Source organism: Castor canadensis, chromosome 7, assembly GCF_047511655.1.
Source record: "Castor canadensis chromosome 7, mCasCan1.hap1v2, whole genome shotgun sequence".
NCBI classification, from domain to species: Eukaryota; Metazoa; Chordata; class Mammalia; order Rodentia; family Castoridae; genus Castor; species Castor canadensis.
In genome coordinates this window covers 122,853,978-122,880,946 of record NC_133392.1, presented here as the reverse complement: position 1 = coordinate 122,880,946, position 26,969 = coordinate 122,853,978, and the positions used below count along the sequence as shown (strand labels likewise).

Below are 26,969 nucleotides of genomic sequence, written 5' to 3'. Positions count from 1 at the left end.
CATGTTAGTTTTCTGAAGTCTGGCTTGTTTTTCTTAACATGATGATTTGTAGTTCCATACATTTTCCTGCAAATGACATGATTTCATTCATTATAGCTGAATAATACTCCCTTGTGTATATATACTACATTTTAAAAATATGCTCATCCATTGATGGACACCTAGGCTGATTACATAACTTGGCTATTGTGAATAATGCCCCAATAAACATGGCTATCAGGTATTTCTATTGTATTCTAACTTTGATTCATTCTGGGAATGTACCCAGGAGTTGTTGCATGTCTATATCATATGGCAATTCTATTTTTAGTTTTTTTGCGGAACCTACACACATAGTAACTAGACTAGTTTATATTGCTACCAACAGCATCCTTCTCAGCATTTGTTTTTGTTGCTGTTTTCTTGATGATAGCTATTCTAATTGGGATGAGATAGAATCTCAGCATAGTTTTGATTTGCATTCCTCTGATGGCTAAAAATATTGAACATTTTTTCATGTATTTACAGTATTGGCCACTTTTACCTTTTCTTTTAAGAAGTGTCTATTCAGCTCATTTGCCCATCTATTGATTGTACTATTTCTTCTTTTGGTATTTAATTATTTGAGTTGTTTCCATATTCTAAATATTAATTCCCTGTAGGATGAACAGCTGGCAAAGATTTCCTCCCATTCTGTAGGCTGTCTCCTCACTCTGGTAATTATTTTCTTTGCTGTGAAAAGCTTTTTAATTTGATGCATTTGACAATTTTTTTTATTGCTGGTTGTTAATGTGATGCTGGGAATTGAACCTAGGGCCTTGTGCATGCTATGCAAGCACTCTACTACTGAAGTACATTCCCAGTCCCCCTTTGTCAATTCTGGCTATTATTTCTTGAGCTATTGGAATCTTACTTAAAAAGTCATTTCCTATGCCTATATCTTAAAGAGTTTTACCTATGTTTTCCTGTAGCACTTTCAAAGATTCATGTCTTACATTAGTATTTTTGATTCCTTTTAACTTATTGATATTATTACTATGTATTATTAATTGTACAAAGGGGTCTCATTGTGATATTACCATATATGCATATAATGTACTTTGACCAAATTCACCCCCTGTATTATTCTTTCTTATGTCTCCTTACTCCTTCCCCCATTTTTTAGAGTGTTGGTGGGCTTCATTACACTATTTTCATACAAACATACAATGTGGTTTGATCATAATCACTACAAAACCCTCTCCTTTAACATCCTTTGGCTGGTTCCTCATCCAGTCAGTCCCCCTTTTACATTCATGTCAATTATTATTATTATTATTATTATTATTATCATTAATTATGTCTAAATTCTTCCTGTCAAAGAAAACATGCAATATCTGTATTTCTCAACTTGCCCTAATTTGCTCATCTGATGACCTCCAGTTCCATCCATTTTCCTGCAAACAACATATGTCATTTTTCTTTGTACCTGAATAATACTGTATTATGTGTATATACCACATTTTCTTTATCCATTCATCAGCTGATGGGCACATAGTTTGATACAATAGCTTGGCCATTGTGAATAGTGCTGCAGTAGACATAAACATGCAGATATTTGTATTGTATGTTGACTTACTTTCCTTCAGATATATGTCCAAGCGTGGTATAGAAGAATCATATGGTAGTCCTATTTTTAGGGTTTTTTTTTTTTACACATTTGAGTTTATTCCTAGGTATCTTTATGAAGCTATTGTGAATGGGATTGTTTTCCTGGTTTCTTTCTCTGCCTGTCCATTCTTGGTATATGGAAAAGATCCTTTTTTTGTACATTAATTTTGTATCCTGCTACTTTGTTGGAAGTGTTTATCAGATCTTAGAGTTTTTTCACAGTCTTTAAGGTCTTTTAAGTATAAGATACTATCATATGTAAATAGGTATAATTTAGCTTCTTCCTTTCTTATTTATATTGCACTTATTTCTTTCTCTTATTTTATTGTTCTGGCTAGGAATTCAAGCACTATTTTGGATAAGAGTGAAGAAAGTAGAAATCCTTGTCTCATTCCTGACTTTAAAGAATATGGTTTCAGTTTTTCCCTATTTAGATAATGTTGGCAATAGGTTTGTCATATATACCCTTTATTATGTTGAAGTACATTCCTTCCATCCCACTTTCTTCAGGGCTTTTATCATGAAGATAATGCTTAATGTTTATCAAAAAGATCATGTGATTTTTGTCCATTATTCTGTTTATGTGCTGTATTGTATTTATTTATTTGTGTATGTTGAAACACCCTTGTATCCCTGGAATGAAATCAACTTCATCATGGTGTCAGATCTCTTTAATGTGTTGTTCAATTTGTTTTGCAGGTATTTTATGTTCATCAAGAAAATTGGTCTATAGTTTTCTTTTTTTGTTGTGTCTTCATCTTGTTTTGGTGCAAGGGTAATACTAGCTTCATAGAATGAGTTTGGTAGCATTCCTTCCCTTTCTATTTTATGGAATAGTTTGACGAGCACTGGTGTTCTTTAAAGGTTTGGTAGAATTCAGCCATGAACCCATCCAGTCCTGGAGTTTTCTTTGTTGGGAGACTATTACTAGTTAAACCTTATTGATGGTTATGGGTCAGTTTAGGTAGTTTATATCCTGTTGGTTCAATTTTTATAGGTCATATGTGTCTAGAAATATCTCCATTTCATCTAGATTTTTCCAGTTTATTAGAATACAATTTATTGAAGTATTCCCTAACGATTCTTTGGATTTCAATTGTATTTGCTGTGATACCCCTTTTTCATCTATAATTTTATTAATTTTGGTCTTTCTCTTCTTTCTTTTGGTTAGTTTAGTTAAGGGTTTGTCAATCTTCTTTATCTTTTCAAAGAAATGACTCTTTGTTTCCTTGATTCTTTGTATTGTTATTTTAGTTTCCATTTCATTAATTTCTGCCTTGATCTTTATTATTTCTTTCCATCTACTGACTTGGGGTTTGACTTGTTCTTGATTTTCTAAGAGCTTGAGGTGCATTCCTGACTTTAAAGGAAATGGTTATTTATTTGGGAACTCTCTGACTTTTTAAATGTAAGTTTCATAGCTATAAATTTTCCTTTCAACACTGACTTTGCTATGTACCAAATTTCTGGTAAGCTGTGTTTTAATTTTCATTTCATTGAAGGAATTTTTTTTGCCCCCTATTACTTCAGTGACCCACTGATCACTCCAAAGCTTATTGTTCCTCCTCCGTGTGTTTGAATATTTTCTGTAGTTTCTTTTTCTATTGACTTCTAGATTTATACCATTGTGGTCTGATACAATGAATATAGGAAGTTATTTCAGTTTTCTTTTATTTCTTAAGTCTTGCTTTATATCCTAAAACATGATCTTTTTTTTTTTTTAGAAATTTCCATGGGCTTCTAAGAAGAATGTGTATGCTGCAGCTGTTGGGTAGAATATTCTGTAGATCTCTATTAAGTCCATTGGATCTATAGTGTCATTTACTTCTGAAGTTTCTTTGTTGGGTTTGGGTGTGGATGACCTATCTATTGGTAAGAATGCAGTATTGAAGACACCCAAAATTATTGTGTTGTGGACTATTTATATTTTCATGTGCAGTAGTGTTTGTTTTATGAAACTGGATGCACCAACATTCAATGCTCATATGCTTACAATTGTTATACACTCTTGATAGAGTGTTGTCTTTATCAATATGACCTTCTTTGTCTCTTCTGACAAAGCAGAAAGTCTGCTTTGTCAGATATGAGTATTGCTACTTCTGCTTGCTTTCAGGCTCCATTTGCTTTGAATATTCTTACTATCCTTTCACCTTAAAAATGTTTGTCTTTGCTAGTGGTGTGCCTTTCTTTTAGGCAACAAATGCTTGATTATTGTTTTTTAATACAATCTGCCCCTCTATGTCTTTTTAAAAATTTTTTTCTTTTATTCATATGTGCATACAATGTTTGGGTCATTTCTCTCCCCCTTCCCCCCACTCCCTCCTTTACCCCCCTCTCCCTCCCTCTCTCCCCCTACTCCCTCACTACCAGGCAGAGACTATTTTGCCCTTATCTCTAATTTTGTTGAAGAGAGAGTATAAGCAATAATAGGAAGGACCAAAGGTTTTTGCTAGTTGAGATAGGATAGCTATACAGGGAGTTGACTTGCATTGCTTTCCTGTGCATGTGTGTTACCTTCTTAATTAATTCTTCTCAAACTAACCTTTTCTCTAGTTTCTGGTTCCCTTCTCCTATTGGTCTCTGTTGCTTTAAAGTATCTGCATTAGTTTCTCTGCATTGAGGGCAACAAATGCGATCTAGTTTTTTGGGTGTCTTGCCTATCTTCATATCTCCCTAGTGTGCTCTCGCTTAATCATGTGATCAAAGTCTAATCCCCTTGTTGTGTTTGCCCTTGATCTAATGTCTGCATATGAGGGAGAACATATGATTTTTTGGTCTTTTGGGCCAGGCTAACCTCACTCAGAATGATGTTCTCCAGTTCCATCCATTTACTTGCGAACGATAACATTTTCTATGTCTTTTGATTGAAGAATTGAGATCATTAACATTCAGAGGTATTATTACCATTATTATTTTGTCTCTACTGGAGTTTTAATTAAAGACCTTGTACTTGCTAGGCAAACAGTTTATCACTTGATCTATGCCTCTACCCCTTTTGGCTTCAGTTAATTTTTCAGATAGGGTCTCACACTTTTATCCAATACAGCCTTGGAATGCAGTCCTCCTACCTTCACCTCTCATTTGGTTGGTATTATAGACATGTGCAAGCATACCCAACTTGTTTTTGGAAATAGGGTCTCCCTACCTTTTGCCCAGGCTGGCCTCAAACCCCAATCCTCCCTTCTCCACCTCCCACATATCTGATATTATAGGCATGAACCACCAATCCCAACCAGAGTAATTATTAAAAGGTATGTAGTAATTCCTATCATTTGTTATACTTGTAATATTTGATTCCTTCCTAATTCTCATTTACTTATCTACTCATCTAGTGAGATATCATGGTTGTGCTTATCTTTCTTTTCTCTGTGAAGGGCTTCTTCTGTATCCTCTGTAGTTTTGGCTTGGTGGTCATGAATTCCTTAGTTTTTCTTTATCATGGAAAGTTTTTATTTCTTCTTTAGTTATGAAAGATAACTTTTCTGGATACAGTAATCTAGGTTACTAGATCAGCAGTTCTTTTCTTTCAGGGCTTGAAATACATCATTCCATCCCCTCCTTGCTTTTAAAATTTCTGTTGAGAAATCTGCTGTTATTTTGATGAGTTTCCTTCATTTGTGACTTTTCACTTCTCTCTTGAGTTTTCAATATTCTTTCCTTGTTCTTCATACTTAATGTTTTTATTATAGTGTGATATGGTGAGGTTCTTTTCTGGTCTTGTCTGTTTGATGGTCTAAAAACCTCCTGAATTTGGATGACCATCTCTTTCTCAAGACTGACAAAATTTCCTATTGTTTTCTTGAATATGTTCTCTGCATATCTTTAGATTTCATCTATTCTTCTTCTGTACCCATGACTGAGAGGTTAGGTCTTTTAATTGTGTCCCAAAGTCTTGCATGTTATATTATACTTCCTTTGTGTTTTCTTTATGTTTATTTGAATGTTCTAATTCATCTACCTTGTCTTCAGCCATGATATTCTGTCTTCAACTTGATCCAGCTTATTGGGTAGGGTTTCAACTTGTTTTTAATTTGAGTTATTGAGCTTTTCATTTCCTGAATTTTGATTTGACTTTTTTCAGGATTTCTATATCTTTATTGAATTCCTCTTTCAAATCACGCATTGTCTTCCTTATTTCATTTAGCTGTTTATTTGTATTCTTTTAAAATTCATTCCAGTGTTCATAAATGCTTTCTTTAATATCACTGATCATTTTTAATCATTCTTTTGAATTCTTTGAGATTTTATCCTCTTCACTTTCATTAGAGTTCATTGTCACAGAGTTTCTGAGTTTTGGAGGAGTTACATTGCCTTGTTTTTCCATATTTCTGCATTGAGGTTTTCTATATACCTTTAGCTTGCATGTATTCTTCTTCTATGTCTGTAACTAATAGGTTTGGTCTTTTAATAGTGTCCCAGAAGTCTTGCATGTTAAAATGCCAAGGTATTTTAATCATCTATGGTCTTTCAGTTCAAAGATTCTCAATATTCAGACATTACTATATAGTGGCAGGATTGAGGTACAGTTTCTCACCACTGGAATGGAGTGTATAGCTCAGTAAACAAATATTTGCCCATGTGCTCTGGGCATTGGGCCTGATCCCCAGCACCACTCAGTGGAAAACTAGCTGGATGGAGTCTCTTGTAGTTTCTAGTGTGTCTGTTGGTGTTATATATGGATTGAGGCCAGGGCCAGTCAAGGATCTGTTGTCCCCTTCTGTGCTGCTCTATAATTGTCTTTCTTTGTGCAGCTACTGCTGCCCACAAGGAGCTTTGTATCCTGGGGGCAGGGCAGGTTCCCACTTGCTCTCCAGGTGACCCCCCAGTTTATGCCCATAGGACAGCAAGCACCCAAGCCTAGGATGTCCCTGAATGTGTTGGATAGTAGGGAAAACAAATAGAACACTGAGTTCTGCATTGGTGGTGGAGAACTTAAGAAGTCAGGTGCTCTGTTTGCTGTTCTCACTGCTTTCACACCTTGTTCAGCAGTACACCATTCTATGGGCAGGAGGAGGCTGGGGAATCACATATTTCACAGTTACTGGGCTCAGAGCTCTCAGTCCTGCCTGGCAGGAATCACCCACAGCAGGCAGGGAGTTCCCAGAGGCTACTCTCAGTGCTTTCAGATTGTGCCCAGCAGTTCACCACCCAATGGGAAAAAGGGTGCTGGAGAAATCATGTAGTTCACAGGACCTGGGCTAAGAGCTCTCAATCCTGGCAGATAGTTTCCTAGATGCCAAGCACCCTACCTGCTAAGGGTGTGTGCTCTGTTTCTGCAGTGATCCTCAGGTGATAGGACTTGTTTCTCACCAGGGGGAGTGGGGCCACAGACACCATACCTTTTACTGGCTGAGCTCCCCACTGCTTAAACTTTTCAGCAGGTCAACCTTCTCACTCTCCATGACTACCTTTTGTGGCTGTCTCCCACCCAGACACTGTATCAGGTTGTGCCAAAATTCCCTGAGCTATGATTATTCCTTATTTCCAAGTCCTCAGCATAGCTAGGACTTGAACAATAGATCCCCCCCGACAAGATGGTGACTTTCTATGGCTCTCTGAGATATGGGCCGTGAAAAAGTGTCTTTATTTGATAGTAGCTTGTCATAAAGAAATCATTTTTTCACAAAATCCCTGTACTAGGTTTAAGGCTTATGTGAAGTTGAGTTTGTCCTGCGTCTAGCTGCCTACCTTGTAGTGGTGGCATCAAGATTCCTTTCACCCATAAGTTGCTGAGGTTGGAACTGCAGACTATTTCCTAGTTTGTGCTATTGCCTCTCTGTACTCCATGCTTTTCTTTCATGTCTTTCTTTTCATGTCTTTTCTTTTCATGTCTTTTCTTTCTGTCTTTCTTTCATGGTTCCTGGTATTCTTCCTCTCATTCTCTCTTCAGAATATTCTGACTCTTCTCGTTAAAATGGAGAGTTAATGGAGAGAACCTCCACTCTGCCATCTTGCCTCACCTCTTGGATTCATTTTTGTACAGGGTGACAGATAGGGATCTGGTTTTAGTTTTCTGCATATAGATACCCAACTTTCCCAGAACCATTTGTTAAAAGAGTTGTTTTCTGCCAGGCACCCTTGGCTTATGTCTGTAACCCTAGCTACTAGGGAGACAGAGATCAGGAGGATTGAGGTTTGAAGCCAGCCCAGTCAAATAGTTTGTGAGACCCTATCTCCAAAATACCCAAGACAGGGAGGGGGCAGGGGGAAGGGGGAAGAAATGACCCAAACATTGTATGCACATATAAATAAAAGAAAAAAAATAAAATGTTTAATATTGCAAAAAAAAAAATACCCAAGACAAAAAAAGGTGGAGTGGCTCAAGTGGTAGTGTGCCTACCTAGCAAGTGTGAAGTCCTGAGTTCAAACCCTAGTTCTGCTTAAAAATAAAAAAGGAGATTGTTTTCTCCAACCCTGTTTTATAACTGACAATGTAATATTTGATTAAAAATCATCATAAGAAAGTTTGTTGGGAAATAGGGCATTTACATGATCTCAAAATATCATCCCTAAAATTACTTATTAATTGCAAAGGGAAAAGGTATGATTACAATGGAGAGATCTTAAATGGTCATGGTGGAGCATGCCTGTAAAACCAGCACTTGGGAGGCATTAGCACAAGAAGCAGGATTACTGCAAGTCAGCAGTCATACTGGGCAACAAAGCAAGTGTGTGGCCAAGCCTAGGTTACCTAATGAGACACTGTCTCCAAAAGAAAAAAAAAAGCAATGAAGAAATCTTTTAGATACCCCTTTAATAAAGTGACAAAACTTAGCAAGGCCATAATGGAATGAATTGGTGTTTTGTTTTTGCTTGTTTTTAGACAGGGACTTGCTATATTTCCCAGACTGGCCAGGAACTCTTGGCCTCAAGCACTCTTCCTGCCTCAGCCCCCAAACAGCTGGGAACACTGGCATGTATTGGGATACAGTAGGAAGTTCACAATATCACCTGTGAAGTATACTTGCCAAGAATGTATAATCTAATTTTGAAATGGCAATTAAACAAATACAGATTGTGAGACATTCTGTGAGATAATTAACTAGATTCTTTTTAAAAATCAGTACTATCAAAGGTGAAAAAACCCAGAACTGTTATAGATTAAGTGATTTAAGAGATAATACATGTACTAAGGGTGCATGTTCTACCTTTTAATTAATTAAGACAGGGTTTTGTTATATAACACAGGTTGGCCTAGAACTCTTGATCTTCCTTGCCTCAGGCTCCTGAGTGCTGGGATTCTGTAAGCCTATATGCTTGGCTATCAACAATATAATTTTAGCTTGGGTTCTCATTTGAATAAAAAATAGCTTTAAAAGACTTTTTGAACAATAAGGAAAGTTTTGAATATGGGCTATACATTGGACAAGATTACTTATCATTGCTAAATTCTTGGGTAAGATAATTTTGTAGGAGAATATTTTTGTTCTTAGGACATCCTAAGAGGTGGGTATTGGAAAAGGTTAGTAGTATTTATAAACCTTTAGCTAGATTGATCAAGAAAAATAGAAAGCAAAAATTAATCACTGTAGACATTTAAAGATACAGGGAAATATTATAAACAAATTTATGCTAATAAATTCCATACCTTTAATGAAAAGGACAAATTTCTTTTTGAAGCAAACAAATTACCTGAACTGAATCAATGGGCTGAGTATGTAGTTCAGTGCTACAGCAACAGCACTTGCTTACCATATGCAAGGCCTCGTGTTCCATCTCCAGCACCATCAAAAAAATAAAGAGTCAACAGGAAATAAAATCTAAATGGCTGAGTAACTAATAAAGAAATTGAGGGCTGAGAGTGTGACTTAAGTGGTAGAGCACCTGCCTAACAAGTGCAAGGTCCTGAGTTCCAATCCCAGTACCACAAAAATTGAATTCTTATACAGTTTAAAACACTGCAACAGCCAGTGCAGTAGTTCACACCTCTAGTACTAGATACACAGGAAGCAGAGATTGGGAGGATAGCAATTCAAAGCCAGCAAGGGAGAAAAGTTTCTGAAACCAATAAAACTGAATGTGGTATGACACACCTGTCATTCCAGAAAGCACAAATAAGAGGCTCCAAGTCCAGGCCAACCTGGGTAAAAACATGAGACCTTATTCAAAAAAATAACTAGCTCGGCACTGGTAGTACTCAGCCTATAATCCCAGCTATTTGGGAGGTTGAGATCAGAAAGACCATGGTTCAAGGGCATCCAGTGCAAATAGTTCATTAAAATAACCAAAAGCAAAATAGACTGAAAGTGTGGCTTAAGTGGTAGAGCTCGTGCTTTGTAAGCATGAAGTATTGAGTTTAAACCCTAGTCCCATAAAAAATGGTAATAACTAAAGAAAAAGTACTGTGGCTCAAGTGGTACAGCACCTTCCTAACAAGCACAAGACCCTGAGTTGACTTTATTAAACTTTTAGGGAGAAATAATACTTCACAAACTAAGAAAATAAAGGACAGGAAAATGATTTCCAGCTCATTTTCTGCCACCAGCATACCCTATAGCCATCCCATCTAGGCATCACAAGAAAATAAAACTACAGAATATACCTCATGATCATAGGCACAAAAGTTCTTTTTTTTTAATTTTTTTTTATTATTCATATGTGCATACAATGCTTGGGTCATTTCTCCCCACTGTCCCCACCCCCTCCCTTACCACCCACTCCGCCCCCTCCCTCTCCCCCCTACCCCCTTGATACTGGCAGAAACTATTTTGCCCTTATCTCTAATTTTGTTGAAGAGAGAGTATAAGCAATAATAGGAAGGACCAAGGGTTTTTGCTAGTTGAGATAAGGATAGCTATACAGGGAATTGACTCACATTAATTTCCTGTGCATGTGTGTTACCTTCTAGGTTAATTCTTTTTGATCTAACCTTTTCTGTAGTTCCTGGTCCCCTTCTCCTATTGGCCTCAGTTGCTTTTAAGGTATCTGCTTTAGTTTCTCTGCTTTGAGACAACAAATGCTAGCTAATTTTTTAGGTGTCATACCTATCCTCACACCTCCCTTGTGTGCTCTCACTTTTATCATGTGCTCAAAGTCCAATCCTCTAGTTGTGTTTGCCCTTGATCTGATGTCTGCATATGAGAGAGAACATATGATTACAAAAGTCCTTTTTTTTTAAATTAAAATTTGAGGTGGGGTCTTGCAATGTTGCCAAGAATGGTCTCCAACTCACAGGCTCAAGTGATCCATTTCAGTCTGAAGAATAGTGCACACCTCAGAGCTGGGCACAAAATTTTTAAACAAAGTATTAGCAAACAGAATCTAACAACATGAAACCAGGTGTGGTGGTGCATGACTGTAATCTCTGCACTCAGGAGGTTGAATTAGAAGGACTGCAAGTTTGAGACTAGACTGGGATACATACAGAGACTCTGTCTCAAACAAAAATCAGTAATATGTAATGTAGCTTGAACAAGCAAAATTTACCCAGAATTTCAAAGATGGCCTAAGAGTCAATGAATTTAGTTCATTTCATTAACAAAACACATGACTATCTCAATAGAGAAAAGGCATTTGTAAAGCATAATGCCCCATTCATGATTTTTTAAAAAACTCTCAAAAAATTAGGAAGAAATGGAATTTCTTCAATCTCAAAAGGTTACTAAGGTAAAACTCAGATCAAAATTGTACTTAATTTTTAGACTGACTGCTTTTTCCTCTCAGACCAGGAACAAGGCTAGGATGCATACTCTCACCACTTCTACTCAATGTTGCACTGGCTATCCTAGCCAGCTGGCTCCAGCACAGCCCTGTAAAAATGCACATAACCTTTGATCCAGCAACTCTACTACTAGGAATCTACCCTAAGGAATTCTAAATTCCTCTTAAACTCATTTATATAACTTCTTACTTAATATCTCTTACTGTGTGTCTAATAGGCATATTAAATTTATGAGGTCCCAAACAAAAACCTTAACTTTTATTTCATAAACCTGTTTTATTTCCTGTATTGCTTATTTTAGTAAATAGCCTACATTACCCAAATGCTCAGAATTTCTTTTTTTCAATGCTGGGGATCAAACCCAGGGCTTTGTTAGGTGCTTCACCACTGAGCTAACCTCAAATCCAGATAATAAAACTTGAGTCTTCTCTTTCTCTTATATCAGCTAAGCTATTAGCAAACTCTGCTGATTCCACCCCCAAAATATGGTTGTATTTTATGCATGCATTGTGTATATATATATATATATATAAAATGTATCTGGTGACTTCTTACCTTTTTCATCATTGAGCTTCATTGGTTCTAATACAACAGTCTCTGAAATAATCAGAGTGGCTTTTGTCTGGTCATTCCTGAGTTATGCCCAACTTGGGACACTGAGTGAATTCCAACCCAAAGTATCTGGATTAATAGATACCAGCAAAAGGACAGATTTTGACTGTAATGCTGCAGTGTAGTTGTTTAATTACTTATGTTCTGTCTTATAAATACTGAATAACTCTACACATACATAGCAGAACTAAGTAGGAAAAAGGGAAAGTAGGAAATTAACTAGCATTTAGTGCATAGATGCTCTATACAATATTCTCCTGTGTAGCTTTAAAATTTGAATTATTTTATGTAAACTATAAAAACTTTTCTAAAAGGTATTTTTAACTATATAGAGTAGTTTATTTATTTAAAAATCAGATTGATGCTTAATAAATCTTTTTTCATATGGAATAGAACAATGCTATAGTCTCTGCAAATTCATGGCAAGTTCCTCTAAATGGCAACATATTTTTTTTTTCTAATATGCTCTCCAATTCACTGCTCATACATTTAAAATATAAAAGAAGGCCTGCTTTACACCTTTGTGCAAGTATCTTTTTAAATGTCTGTTCAGCTTATTACTGATTTCTTTGGTTTCTTCATTAGACCCCAAGAGGATAGTTTTCTTCATTTGAAATTGATAACTGCCAAATAGGGAGCAGTTCTAAACTTGAAGCATTCAAAGTCTTAAAAAAAATTACCCAGATTAATCATGGATGGAACTGGAGAGCATTATGTTAAGTGAAATCAGCCAGGCCCAGAAAGTCAAATAGCATATGATCTCACTCATAGGTGAGATCTGAAAGAGTTTATGTCACAGAAGTTCAGAGTAGAATGTTCATTAACAGTGGCTGGGGAGAGAAATGCTAATCCCTGGGTACAGTTAGATAGGAGCAGGATTATCCTGTGTGCTATTGCCCAGTAGGGTGACTGTAGATAGCAATATAGATTTCAAAAAGCTAGAAGAAAAGAATTTGAATGCTTTTACTGTAAAGAATGACAAATATTTGAGGACATAGATATGTTTAACCTGAATTAAACATTATACAATGTATATATGTATACAAACACCACGTGGCACCCCATTAATATGTTCAACTTTATGTTGTTATGTATCAGTTAAAATTAATTTTGAAAATTACCTTATTTAACTGTAATGACTACTTTGTATGCAAATTTTCAGAAGAATTACAACTCTTTAAAAGAGATAAATTCTAACTGGGCACCAGTGGCTCATGCCTGTAATCCTAGCTATTTGGGAGGTTAAGATCAGGAGGATCACAGTTCCAGACCACCCTGGATAAATAGTTTGTGAACCCCATCTCCAAAATGATCAGAGAAAAATGGACTGGATGTATGGCTCAAGCTTTAGAGTGCCTGCTTTGCAAAAGCAAAGCCCCAAGTTCAAGCTCCAGTCCCACCAAAAAAAGGGGTTCAGTAATTAAAACACAGATCATTGCTGCTGTTTAAGAAAGTATGTCTGGGGCCGATGGAATGACTCAGGTGGTAGAATGCCTGCCTAGCAAGCATGAGGCCCTGAGTTCAAACTCCAGTGCTGCCAAAAAAAAAATGTGTGTAAGATGCAGCTTATCCCTTCAGCACACGTGTATAAACAGTATTCAACTATATATAGTGCTATTGTATGTAAGGATTGTAATAGAGGCTGATACACACTCAAGAAGAGTGACTTGGTTTTTGCCTACATGAAATCACAATATTTACATAGATGTGGTTTTTGTTGCCTTCATATGATCTTGCTACTTAAATATAATGAATTTTAGCCAATCCCAGATGTCTTGCTCCTATTGACTCTCTTGTAATTTGGGTTTAAAGTGTGCTAATGGATTCTGGCTGTCTGTGTTTTGTTTTGCTTTTTGGTGCTGGGGATTGAAACAGCACCAGACTCATGCAAACTAAGAATACACTCTACCATTGGCTACATCCCCAGCACTGTGTTTGTTCCTTAATAGCCTCATACACCCTTGTTTTTTCCTTTAGTCTTATTCACCCCTCTGGAGATAATCCCTTTATAAAACTCTGAAATTAAGTTCTTTTGATTATGCCACCAGTTTTATGAAAGTATCTTAATCAATATAAACTATTCCAACATGTGATCTAAATAAAGGATGATGTTTGAAATATTCAGATCCTCCTTAATTATTGATTTGTTCATGTAAATACATTAATGTGCTAGTGCTTATCTTCTGAAATAGCATTCCTTTCATCTTTATTTTTCAGCTCAAATCTCCTGCTTCTATAACTTTCATCTAAAGAGTTACATATTCACAACTTTTACCTAAAATTTAATTTTTAAAAATTTTAAGATACAATTTTCTGAAGTTTACTGTAAGTAACATGAAGCTAGGGACTGAGTTTATTTTTTCACCATTATATTCCTATGACTAATATGCAGTAGACCCCATTATATTCCTAAGAGTAATATACAGCTACTTATTTAACAAACATTAACTGAGTACCTACTATGTCCCAGGCCTTGTTTTAGTTTATGAAAACAGAAAAAATGGCCAAGTCCCTCCTCTTATGAAATGAATAAAAAGTTGCATCTCAGATAAAGACCTATATGATATTAATAGCCCTTACATAAAAATAAAAGCATGCTACAGACAAATAAATTTGGGAGATAGTTACTCAAAAGTTGAATTGGTTTTTGTTGGAGGTTTTCTCAACTACTTTAATAAGAAAATATGAATTTACAAAAGGAGGCTAACATACAGTGTTTGCCAAGCTTATAAACCACAAAACCTGCTTTTCAATGAGCAAAGATTAATATTCCAAAGTAGGCCATAACATTTTGAGGGGAAAGCATGGTTGCTGTTTTGGACTTTTTAAATGTTTAAGGAAAATTTGATTACAGGTTCAAATTACCCATTTAATGCCCTACCACTTATCATTTCTTATTAACTGATTTTTAAAATGTACTACATTCAGTCAGGCATGGTGGTGGGTAACTGTAATCCCTGCACTCAGGAGCCTGAGGCAAGAGGATCATGAGTTTGAGAGCAACCTAAACTACACAGCAAATTCAAGGCCAGCCTGGACTATATACTAAGACCTTGTCGCAAAAAAATAGCAACAAAAAACAGAGCACTCAATGAAATTTATGAATTTAAGAACAAGTCATACTGCTTTTAGCAGATACAAAAGAAAATGTAAAAGTTTGCAGTTGACTCATGAAGTGATGTATAATTAATAATACATCTTCAGAAAACAATTTGCTCCTCAAAGGAGTGTATATGACATTGAAGCAGCATGATTTCAAAGTTACCAAACTTTATTTCAGGGTCCTATCAACATAGTCTTCCTCTATTTTACTGATTTGCCAATATGACCTATTTTGCAAACCAAGTACTTTTCAGTCTCATACCTTATATGTTCTTTTTCTCTCAGAAGCAGTCCTAGTTCCACCTCTTAATCACTATGTTTTTGAAAAAATTTATAATCTCTAAGCTATCTCACAGTATTGAATAAAATCCTATGTATGCAACTCTTTTCATTAGTAAAAGATTACAGACAAGCCAGGAAAACAAGCTAGAATGATCCATGTGGTAGTAGGTTTAGTTGGAGATATCAGTAAGAACTCATGTAGATGACTACAAATAGAAATATTTATAGATATGAATATGTACAAGGAGATATATATTTATGTATATATACATTTTTTGTTCTCTCAGCTCTGAGAGCCTAGAAGAAATGACATCTCAGTAGCAATGAGCACACTTACATTCCAGATCTTGGTTTCTAACATCATTCTCCATGAAAAGGAGCCATTTCTCCTTGTAGAAATGGCTGATCCTAGGACTGGGGTAAGAAATATGCAAGATGAGCCTAGATCATGTAATAGTATTAGAAAGTAAGAAATTGTTGAAAGCGTGCATGCATGTGCACACACACACATACACACAAACTGCACCAATGGGACATGCTCAAATTTATGCAGAGGCCTACTGAAAGAACTCACAATGACCATAACTAGAACAATTTGGGCAAAAAAAGAAATTCAATACCATTGGCTTACAACCCAAAGTATAAAATAAACACTCAAAAGTCCATGTTGATTTAAATGACTACATAGGTGAATAAAATAGAATAAACAAATCCCTTATGCAGAAGAGTTCCAAACATATACTGTAGATACTCTACCATAAAGGAAAGGGAACTTAACTTTCCATGCCTTAAGTGCAGGCTGCACATATTGGCTTTCTTCCAAGCAGTACATCCAGTGTTAGAAAAAGAAGAAGAAAAAAAGAGTAGCTTTACAGTAGAAAAGTCTGACAAACTTCAGTCAGGTGAATGAGGTCATCAACAGTACTAAATCATGCTGGCAGTATGTAACCTTGATATGATATTTACATATCTCATTTAATCAGGACAAAAAATTTGACAAATTCTAATAGAGGGGCACCCTACAATATACCTGGGTAGTGTTTCTCAAAATGTCATGGTAATCAGAAGCAAAACAAAACCTGAGAATATGTCATAGCCAAATGGGCTCAAGAAGACAACATAGCTAAGTGTAACGTGAGCTCCTGGATGGGATTATGAAAAAAATGCATTGGACAAAAACTAAGAAAACATGGGAGAAGAGAAAGGCATAGATGTCCCCTGCGAGGGGCCTCATCTGTGATGCGATGAAGGCCGGAAGTCTAAGACCCAATCTGCCTCTTTCTGTACCATTCAAGAAGTATTTCAGAGGTCAAGTCATGGATTCACTTGCATGTAAAGAAAAATCCAAAGTGAAAGAACCTGTCAGCAGAGTAGAGAAGACTAAGCAGAAATCCACCCAGCAAAGACAAAGTCCAGAGATCTATGTTCTCAATAGAGTCATGACAGAGCTGGAACAGCAGCAGTTTGATGAGTTCTATAAACAGATGCAGCCTCTTGGGGAGTAAGCCAGTCCTGTGTTCTCCAATGGGACCCTGGAGCCTTTATTGTGAACTTGTGCCCGGTGTTGGAGCCTTACAGAACTAGACAAGACATTGTGGATAGCTGAACTTATTTCCTATATGCAACTTCCACTTCACTGGGAGATGAAGAAGAGAGCACAATTTTGCTGTGAAAGGGAACAAAATGAGGTGATACTGGAAGGTAAATTTAATGTCAAGGAAACAGTTTTAAAGATGGAGTACTAGAATCTGTTTAAAGGATTGGAATGATCTTATGAAATTTAGCATTCAGCTGGGTACTCAGAAAACTTTTGTTGCTGTTTCAATTGTTGTTCTATATGTAGAGGATCTCCAATCTTACAGATGCAAAAATCTTATTTAGTTATATCTGGAGGTCTGAGAATATTTCATATGAGATTATGACTAATCCATTGTCTACCATTATGTCATGTTTTATTCTCTCTCTAGACTCTTTTCAGGGAAATCTTTTGCCCCCCCACTGCTGGTGATATTACTTAGTGATACCTCTGCACTTTCACTAGTTCTGATTCCCATCTTGAGTCTTCTGATATCCTTTCCAAAAGCAATGTACCCTTTATTTCAAAGCTGCTATTATCAGTATGTTGAAATCCTTTAGGTGCCAAAATAGTGATGGATTTCTTAGAGCCTTCAACAGGCAATAAATAAAGGAAATGTATGAACTGTCTGAAAAGCAACTAAAAATATTTACACAATGGAAACTCAGTGAGATTCAAGAGCATACAAAAAATTCAATAAAACAAAAAAAAATTCACGACCAGAATAAGATATCAAGAAAGAGACGGACATAAAAAGAACAAAACAAAAATTTTTTTGGTGGGACTGGGATTTGAACTCGGGGATTCAAGCTTGAAAAGCAGGTGCTCTACTGCTTGAGTAACACCTCCAATCCCCAAACAGAAATTTTGAAGCTGAAGAATATAATGAATGAAGTAAAACATACAATTGAAATCTTCAACAATAGACTAGACCAAAATATGGGGGATATAAGAAGGAAGAGGTAGAAGAGCAGGAGTAAGAGGAGAAGGAGAAGGAGGAGGTGGAGGAGGAATAATGAAAAAGATGAAGACTTACAAGACACTATTAAGTGAAGACGTAGTCATGTAATTGCAGTTCCAGAAATAGAAGAGTCAGGAAAGAGCATAGAGCCCTCTCTGAAACATATTAGAATCAAACTTTCAAAAGTCAAAAACAAAGATTGAATTTTTTTTTTCATTTTTCTTTTATTATTCATATGTGCATACAAGGCTTGGTTCATTTCTCCCCCCTGCCCCCACCCCCTCCCTTACCACCCACTCCGCCCCCTCAATACCCAGCAGAAACTATTTTGCCCTTATTTCTAATTTTGTTGTAGAGAGAGTATAAGCAATAATAGGAAGGAACAAGGGTTTTTGCTGGTTGAGATAAGGATAGCTATACAGGGCATTGACTCACATTGATTTCCTGTGCGTGGGTGTTACCTTCTAGGTTAATTCTTTTTGATCTAACCTTTTCTCTAGTACCTGTTCCCCTTTTCCTATTGGCCTCAGTTGCTTTAAGGTATCTGCTTTAGTTTCTCTGCGTTAAGGGCAACAAATGCTAGCTAGTTTTTTAGGTGTCTTACCTATCCTCACCCCTCCCTTGTGTGCTCTCGCTTTTATCATGTGCTCATAGTCCAATCCCCTTGTTGTGTTTGCCCTTGATCTAATGTCCACATATGAGGGAGAACATACGATTTTTGGTTTTTTGGGCCAGGCTAACCTCACTCAGAATGATGTTCTCCAATTCCATCCATTTACCAGCGAATGATAACATTTTGTTCTTCTTCATGGCTGCATAAAATTCCATTGTGTATAGATACCACATTTTCTTAATCCATTCGTCAGTGCTGGGGCATCTTGGCTGTTTCCATAACTTGGCTATTGTGAATAGTGCCGCAATAAACATGGATGTGCAGGTGCCTCTGGAGTAACAGTCTTTTGGGTATATCCCCAAGAGTGGTATTGCTGGATCAAATGGTAGATCGATGTCCAGCTTTTTAAGTAGACTCCAAATTTTTTTCCAGAGTGGTTGTACTAGTCTACATTCCCATCAACAGTGTAAGAGGGTTCCTTTTTCCCCGCATCCTCGCCAACACCTGTTGTTGGTGGTGTTGCTGATGATGGCTATTCTAACAGGGGTGAGGTGGAATCTTAGTGTGGTTTTAATTTGCATTTCCTTTATTGCTAGAGATGGTGAGCATTTTTTCATGTGTTTTCTGGCCATTTGAATTTCTTCTTTTGAGAAAGTTCTGTTTAGTTCACGTGCCCATTTCTTTATTGGTTCATTAGTTTTGGGAGAATTTAGTTTTTTAAGTTCCCTGTATATTCTGGTTATCAGTCCTTTGTCTGATGTATAGTTGGCAAATATTTTCTCCCACTCTGTGGGTGTTCTCTTCAGTTTAGAGACCATTTCTTTTGATGAACAGAAGCTTTTTAGTTTTATGAGGTCCCATTTATCTATGCTATCTCTTAGTTGCTGTGCTGCTGGGGTTTCATTGAGAAAGTTCTTACCTATACCTACTAACTCCAGAGTATTTCCTACTCTTTCTTGTATCAACTTAAGAGTTTGGGGTCTGATATTAAGATCCTTGATCCATTTTGAGTTAATCTTGGTATAGGGTGATATACATGGATCTAGTTTCAGTTTTTTGCAGACTGCTAACCAGTTTTCCCAGCAGTTTTTGTTGAAGAGGCTGCTATTTCTCCATCGTATATTTTTAGCTCCTTTGTCAAAGACAAGTTGCTTATAGTTGTGTGGCTTCATATCTGGATCCTCTATTCTGTTCCACTGGTCTTCATGTCTGTTTTTGTGACAGTACCATGCTGTTTTTATTGTTATTGCTTTGTAATATAGTTTGAAGTCAGGTATTGTGATACCTCCTGCATTGTTCTTTTGACTGAGTATTGCCTTGGCTATTCGTGGCCTCTTGTGTTTCCATATAAATTTAACGGTAGATTTTTCAATCTCTTTAATGAATGTCATTGGAATTTTGATGGGAATTGCATTAAACATGTAGATTACTTTTGTGAGTATAGACATTTTTACTATGTTGATTCTACCAATCCATGAGCATGGGAGATCTCTCCACTTTCTATAGTCTTCCTCAATCTCTTTCTTCAGAAGTGTATAGTTTTCCTTGTAGAGGTCTTTCACATCTTTTGTTAGGTTTACACCTAGGTATTTGATTTTGTTTGAGGCTATTGTAAATGGAATTGTTTTCATACATTCTTTTTCAGTTTGCTCATTGTTAGTGTATAGAAATGCTAATGATTTTTCTATGTTGATTTTATATCCTGCTACCTTGCTATAGCTATTGATGATGTCTAGAAGCTTCTGAGTAGAGTTTTTTGGGTCTTTAAGGTATAGGATCATGTTGTCTGCAAATAGGGATATTTTGACAGTTTCTTTACCTATTTGTATTCCTCTTATTCCTTCTTCTTGCCTAATTGCTCTGCCTAGGAATTCCAGTACTATGTTGAATAAGAGTGGAGATAGTGGGCATCCTTGTCTGATTCCTGATTTTAGAGGGAATGGTTTTAGTTTTTCTCCATTAAGTATAATGCTGGCTGTAGGTTTGTCATATATAGCTTTTATAATGTTGAGGAACTTTCCTTCTATTCCTAGTTTTCTTAGAGCTTTTATCATGAAATGATGTTGGATCTTATCAAAGGCTTTTTCTGCATCTATTGAGATGATCAAGTGGTTTTTGTCTTTGCTTCTGTTAATGTGGTTTATTATGTTTATTGATTTTCATATGTTGAACCACCCCTGCAAAGATTGAATTTTAAAAGCAGCAAGAAACAGGTGTCAAATCACATGTGAGAGAATTCACCACTAGATTGATATCAGATATTTCAGCAGAAACTTTACAAGCCAGAAGAGAATGGTATGTTATATTCATTGTGGTGAAAGAAAAGAAAACCTACCAACCAAGATTGTACACAACAAAGCTGTGCTTCAAACATGAGGGAGAAATAAACTTTTTCCCTGACAAGCAAAAACTAAAGGAATTCATCATCACTCTATTGGTTTTTACAAGAAATGGTAAGGGAATCCTACATATGGAAGTGAAAGGCTATTAATAACCATTATAAAAACACATGAGAGAATAAAACTGATAAAGCAGAAGTACACATGAAAAAAAGAAAAGAATCAAACATAGAAAACCACCACATCATAAAGATAAACACTAAGAGAATGTAAAGGAACAAAGAATATATGGAATAATCAGAAAACAATAAACAAAATACCAGGAATAAATTTTTATCAATCACTAATAACCATGAAAATGAACATGTTAAAATTTCCAGTCAAAATATATATATTGGGGACTGAGGGTGTAGCTCAGTGGTGAAATACTTGCTTAGCATGCATATGCAATGACGTGGGTTTAATCCCTAACACACCACACACACACACACACACACACACAGACTGGATGAATTGATTTAAAAAAAAAGCCCAATTATACATTGCTTATAAGAAATCAGCTTCACCAATAAAGCCACACATAAACTAAAAGTGAAGGGCTATAAAAAGGATACTCCATCACAAATGGAAACCAAAAGTGGACAGGAATAATTAGATAAAATAGACTTTAAGTCAAAAATCTGTAAAAAGAGAAAAATGGAGGTCATTATCTAATGATAAAAGGATCAATTCAGGAAGCAAATATAACATAAAACCAAAAACAAGAGCACCCAAACAAATAAAACATATATTATTATATCAAAAAGAACAGACACAAATACAATAATAGTTCGGGACTTCAACACTCTATTTTCAACAACGAACAGATTATCCAGATAGAAAATTAACAGAGAAACATTGGATTTAAACTACACTATAAACCAAGTGAACCAAACAGACATTTATAGAACATTTCACCCAAAAGCTGCAGAATACACAATCTATTCATCAAAACATAGTACATTCTCCAGGACAGACTATATGTTAGGCAATAAAACAAGTCTCAATAAATTTTACAAAATTAAAACCACACCATGTATTTTCTCTGACTACAACAAAATAAAAGTATAAATTAACAACAAGAAGAACAATGAACAACAAGAAGAAAACCATGGAAATTAAACAATGTGCTTCTGAATGAACAATGCACCAATAAAGACACTGAAGGGAAATATAAAACATTCACAAAACAAATGAAAATGAAAACATAACAAAACCTATAGGATGCAGCAAAAGCAGTACTAAGAGGCGAGTTGATAGCAATAAATGTCTACATAAAAGAGAGAAAAATTCTGAATAAAAAACTTAATGATGAACCACAAGGACCTAAAAAAAATCAAGAAAAATTCAAACCCAAAATTAGTAAGGGAAAGAAATAGTAAAAAACAGAGCAGAAAAATGAAATCAATGCTAAAAAAGCCATATCAAAGATCAACTTTTCAATAAAATGAAAAGTTGTTTTTTCTGAAACAATAAAATTGGCTAGGCTAAGAAAATAAGAGACTCAAAATCAAAGATAAAAAAGGAAACATTAGAAATTATAACAAAAATAAAAAGAATCATAGGAAATTACTATTCATTAATTACACACTAACAAATTGGAGATCTCATAAGAAAAGGATAAATTGCAGGACATGTACAATCCATCAAGATTGAATAAAAAAAATAGAAAATCTAAACAAACCAAAAAATAAGTAAAGTTGAAGCAGTAATAAAAAATTTCCCAATTATAGAAAAGTCCAAGACCCGTGGCTTCACTGCTGAATTCTACAAAACATTTGAAGAAGGACTAATGTGTTTACTTTGGCAACACATAAACTAAAAAAATTGGAATGATACAGAGATTAGCTTGGCCCCTGTGCAAGGATGACATGAAAATTTGTGAAGCATCCCATATTTTTTCATGTTTAGCAAAATAAGCCAGACTCAGAAAGACAAGTATCACATGTTGTCTTTTCGTATCTCTAGAAAACAAATCAAAACAAAAGACATGAAAGTAGAGGACTGCTCTTAGGGAAGAGAAGAGGATGGGGGAGGACAATGGAGAGTGAGTATAATTAAAGTATATTTTACACATGCATGAAAATGTCAGAATGAAACCCATTATTTTGTACAATTAATATATGCTAATAAACATAAATATTAAAAATAACTAATATCAATTCTTCTCAAACTATTCCAAACACTTGAAAAAGAAGGAAGTCTGTCAAACTCATTCTACAAGGTTAGCATTACCCTAGTACCAAAAGAAGGCAGACACAACAAAAATAAAACTACAGACAACTGTCCTTGATGAATACAGATGCTCAAATTCTAAACAAAATAAGGAGTAAACCAAATGAAACAACACATCAAAAATATACACCATTATGAAGCAGAATTGATCCCAGGGTTGCATGAAGAATTCAACATGTACAAATGGCTAATATATGACAAACTCACAGTCAACAACATACTGAATGTGGAAAAGCTGAAAGTATTTTCTCTAAGATCTGGAGCATGCATGCCCATGTCCATCATTCTTACTCAACATCGTACTGGAAACTTTACTCAGAACAATTAGGCAAGAGAAAGAAATAAAAGGCACCCAAACTGAAAGAAGGAAGTCAAATTATCCCTGTTTGCAGATGACATGATTTTATATGTAGAAAACCTCAACGACTCTACCAAAAAATTGTGAGATCAATGAATTTGGTCCTATAATTTCAATGAAATTATAGGATACACAATCAACATTCAAAACACAGTAGGGCTTCGGGGGTTAGCTCAACAATAGAGTACTTAGTATTAAGAGTGCGTGCACAACACCCTGGTTCAAATCCCAGTGCCAAAAACCAAACTAACAAAACATCAGTAGCATTTCTTTTTGAGACAGGATTTTACTATACAGTCTAGACTAGCCTCAAACTCACAACCCTCCTGCTTCAGTCTTTGGAGTAGTGAGATTACAGGCATATGCCACCACATCCTCCTTCCAGTCACATTTTTACAAATCAATTATAACTTGCTAAAAAGTAATTAAGAAAGCAATCTTAGACACAATAGCTACAAAAACTACCTAGGAATAAATTTATACAAAGAAGTGAAAGCTCTCTACAATGAAAATTATAAAGAACTAATGAAAGAACTTGACAAGAACACAACAATAGAAAGATAAACAATGTTTATGAGTTGGAAGAATTAATAATATTAGTATATTAACACTGACTATAGCAATCTATAGATTCAATGCAAACCCATCAAAATGCCAATGATACTCTTCACAGAAATAGAAAAAAAATCATTGACAGGCATGGTGGCTCATACCTGTAGAATCCCAGCACTTGGGAGGCTAAGGCAGGAGGATCATAAGTGCAAGGCCAGACTGGACTAACATAAGTGAGACCCTATCAATTTGTCAATAACAAAATGACAAAAAAGGAAGAAAAAGATAAAAATTATAAAATTTATGTGGAACAATAAAGGATCCAGAATAGCCAAAGCAAAGCTGGAAGCATCACAAAACCTGACTTCAAAACATGGGTTTGCATGTTTACTGTAGCATTATTACAACAGCCAAGAAAAACAACCACCTTAGGTATCCATCAATAGATGAACAGATAAAGAAAATATATAAACACAATGAAATATTCAGACTTTTAAACAAATGAAATCTTGCCATTTGTGTGAACATGGATAGAACTGAAGGATATGTAAAGTGAAATAAGACAGGCACAGAAAGACAAATATGGCATGTTCTCATTCACATGTGAAAGCTAAAAAAATTAATCTTTTAGAAGTAGAAAATAGAATACCATTCATTAGAACCTAGAAAGGGGAGAGAAGAGAGGGTTAGAGAAAGGTCGGATAATGGGTACCAAAATGCAGTTAGATATGAATAATTAGTTCTATGTTGTATAATGCAATTAACACAATAAGGTAACTAAACTCCATGACAATTTGTTATATATTTCAAAATAACTAGAAGAGTTCAAAGGTTCTCAACACACAGAAATGTTAAATATTTGAGGAAATGGAAATTCTTATTATCCTGATTTTACTATTATACATTTATTCATCTTTGGCATTATCACAATGTATTACATAAATATGTATAAATATTATAGGTCAATTAAAATATTTTTTAAAAAATAACAGATCTTGTTCAGCTTAATTCAATAAAAACTATGCAAAGTAAAGCATACACTTTTTTTTGAGACAGGGTCTCACCATATTGCCCAGGTTGGTTTTGAACTTGTGGGCTCAAGAGATCCTCTGCCTCTGTCTCCCAAGTAGCTAAGAATATGGGGAATGCCACTAAAAATATACTTTAAAAAATTAAAAAACTATTCCTCTTTCCACAACTCACCCTATCTCTGAATTTATGGCACTTATTTTTATATTTCATTCTGAATCATTGCCAAATCTGTACATCTTACAGAATGACATATTATCTTCCCAAACAGACTGTAATGTAATAGAAAATCAATAACCATAAATGTAATAAATATTCTCATTAAATCCTAACTAGTCCAAAAATCAAATATGATTTTGAGACGGTAAAAAGACTAAGCACTGAAATGTATTGATTCCAAACTTAGCTGCTCATATTCTGAGGGAATGCCATTCTTAACTTAGTAATTATTAAAACAATGGCACAGTTCCTCTCTGTGGCAGATGTCTCTGGCATTCACATCGCATATTCACAGCCCATCTTTGATTTCAGCCACATCTGTGTTAGGCTATTCCAATTCACTCACACTGCCTGTGTCCTTTTCAAACTAGCCTGCACGTCTCTGTAGGGATGCGTCTAGAAACCATGAGAGCGTACTCAGCCCATTTAGCTAGCACAACCTAGAGTGAGAGGAGGAAAAAGGAAAGGGAAAGGAGAGGCTGGAGTTTTGAGGAGATGGAAAAGTATAAGGGAATGAATAGTTTTCTTCTAGAGTGGTAGAGTAAAAATACTAAGACCCAGGTGTGTACCAAGTGTGGTACATGCCTATAATCCCACCACTTGGGAGGCAGACACAAGAGAATCACAAGTTTGAGCAAAGGTAACGACAAGACCTTGTCTCAAAAACAAAATAAAAACAAAAGGGCTGGGGGTGTAGCTCAAGTGGTAGAATACTTGCCTAGCATGCAAGTGCCCTGTGTTCAATCCCCAGAACTTCCAAAAAAAAAAATCCTACTAGGGTTGTAGAGTAGTATGACTCCTGAATAGCATTAAGGATCCACTTGAGATTGATGATCATAAATGTAAAGTGAGAACAGCAGTATATCACATCTAGCTCTGTGAGTCTAAATAGTGTTGACTCTAACTAGTTTTGCTATAAGAGAATGAAAAAGTGATAGAAAGAGATATATATGGAAGGGAATAATTATAACCATTGGCCATGGAGTTCAAATTAGGTAAGGATGGTGTGGAGTCATCGTAAATGTAATGGAAAACAAGTAAAATGTCTCAGGGGTACTTATTTTGGAGTCAGGATCTTACTGAGAGTAAGTGGAAAGACAAGATGATGACCAGAGATGCTTGAAATTGAGATTATGGAAAGATTTTAACTATAGATAAGACAAGATCTATGAAAGTAAGTGGCAGAGGTCTGTGGGAAAAGAGATCAGGTAATGAAATATATATGACCTCTAGGAAATTATAGGCCAAGATAAGAAGGATGACTTGTGATTTCTGGGCTTTTGGTGTAACAGGGATAAATGGCATGACAAGATTATTTCTGATGGTTCCAGGGAAGATTCTGGTGGTAAAGTAGCATAAGAGAAAAGTTTTGCCAAAGCTCAGTGTTTTATGCTACCCCTTGACTTCTGGTAGGGGCATAGAAGCATACGAAAATTTAACATTTATTAAGTGCCAAGGCACTGTGGTCAGAATAAATACAAGAAAATCTTGTGGTAAAATTATTGCAGTCTGTTTTCAATTCCTACCACTGTCCTAGAAAAATGTCAGAGAGCCAGATTTGGTCTTCTTGAAAAGGACTCCATACAAAATGATTGTTTAGAGGGTGAAGTGACCTCAACAGATGAGTGGTCTGCCAGAAACTAAGGCTGGAGGTTTCTTTAACTATCGAGAATTTAAAAAAAAAAAAAAACTAATGTTGAAGAGAGTTGTAATCAATAAGCTGGAAGAAGTACTGAGAGTTATGGAAAAATCACTAGGAATT

The 26,969-nt window shown here is 35.7% G+C and overlaps 1 long non-coding RNA gene, 1 other non-coding gene and 1 pseudogene across 3 annotated transcripts in view; all 3 read left to right on the top strand.

Annotated features, from left to right (window-relative positions):
* Positions 1–3,219: 3,219 nt before the first annotated feature.
* Positions 3,220–26,969, top strand: part of LOC141424945 (uncharacterized) — a 47,697-nt gene continuing 23,947 nt past the window's right edge. Inside the window, exon 1 of one of the 2 annotated variants that reach the window (XR_012449917.1) lies at positions 3,220–3,501. This is a non-coding gene — a long non-coding RNA (uncharacterized lncRNA). Of the gene's footprint in view, positions 3,502–21,982; positions 22,862–26,969 lie in introns of those variants that run through there. The other variant, XR_012449916.1, reaches the window with a different exon arrangement.
* Positions 15,618–17,003, top strand: LOC141424675 (small vasohibin-binding protein pseudogene; annotated as a pseudogene).
* On the top strand, positions 22,609–22,715 carry LOC141425192 (U6 spliceosomal RNA). The gene has a single exon (XR_012450282.1). It is a non-coding gene; the product is annotated as a U6 spliceosomal RNA (small nuclear RNA).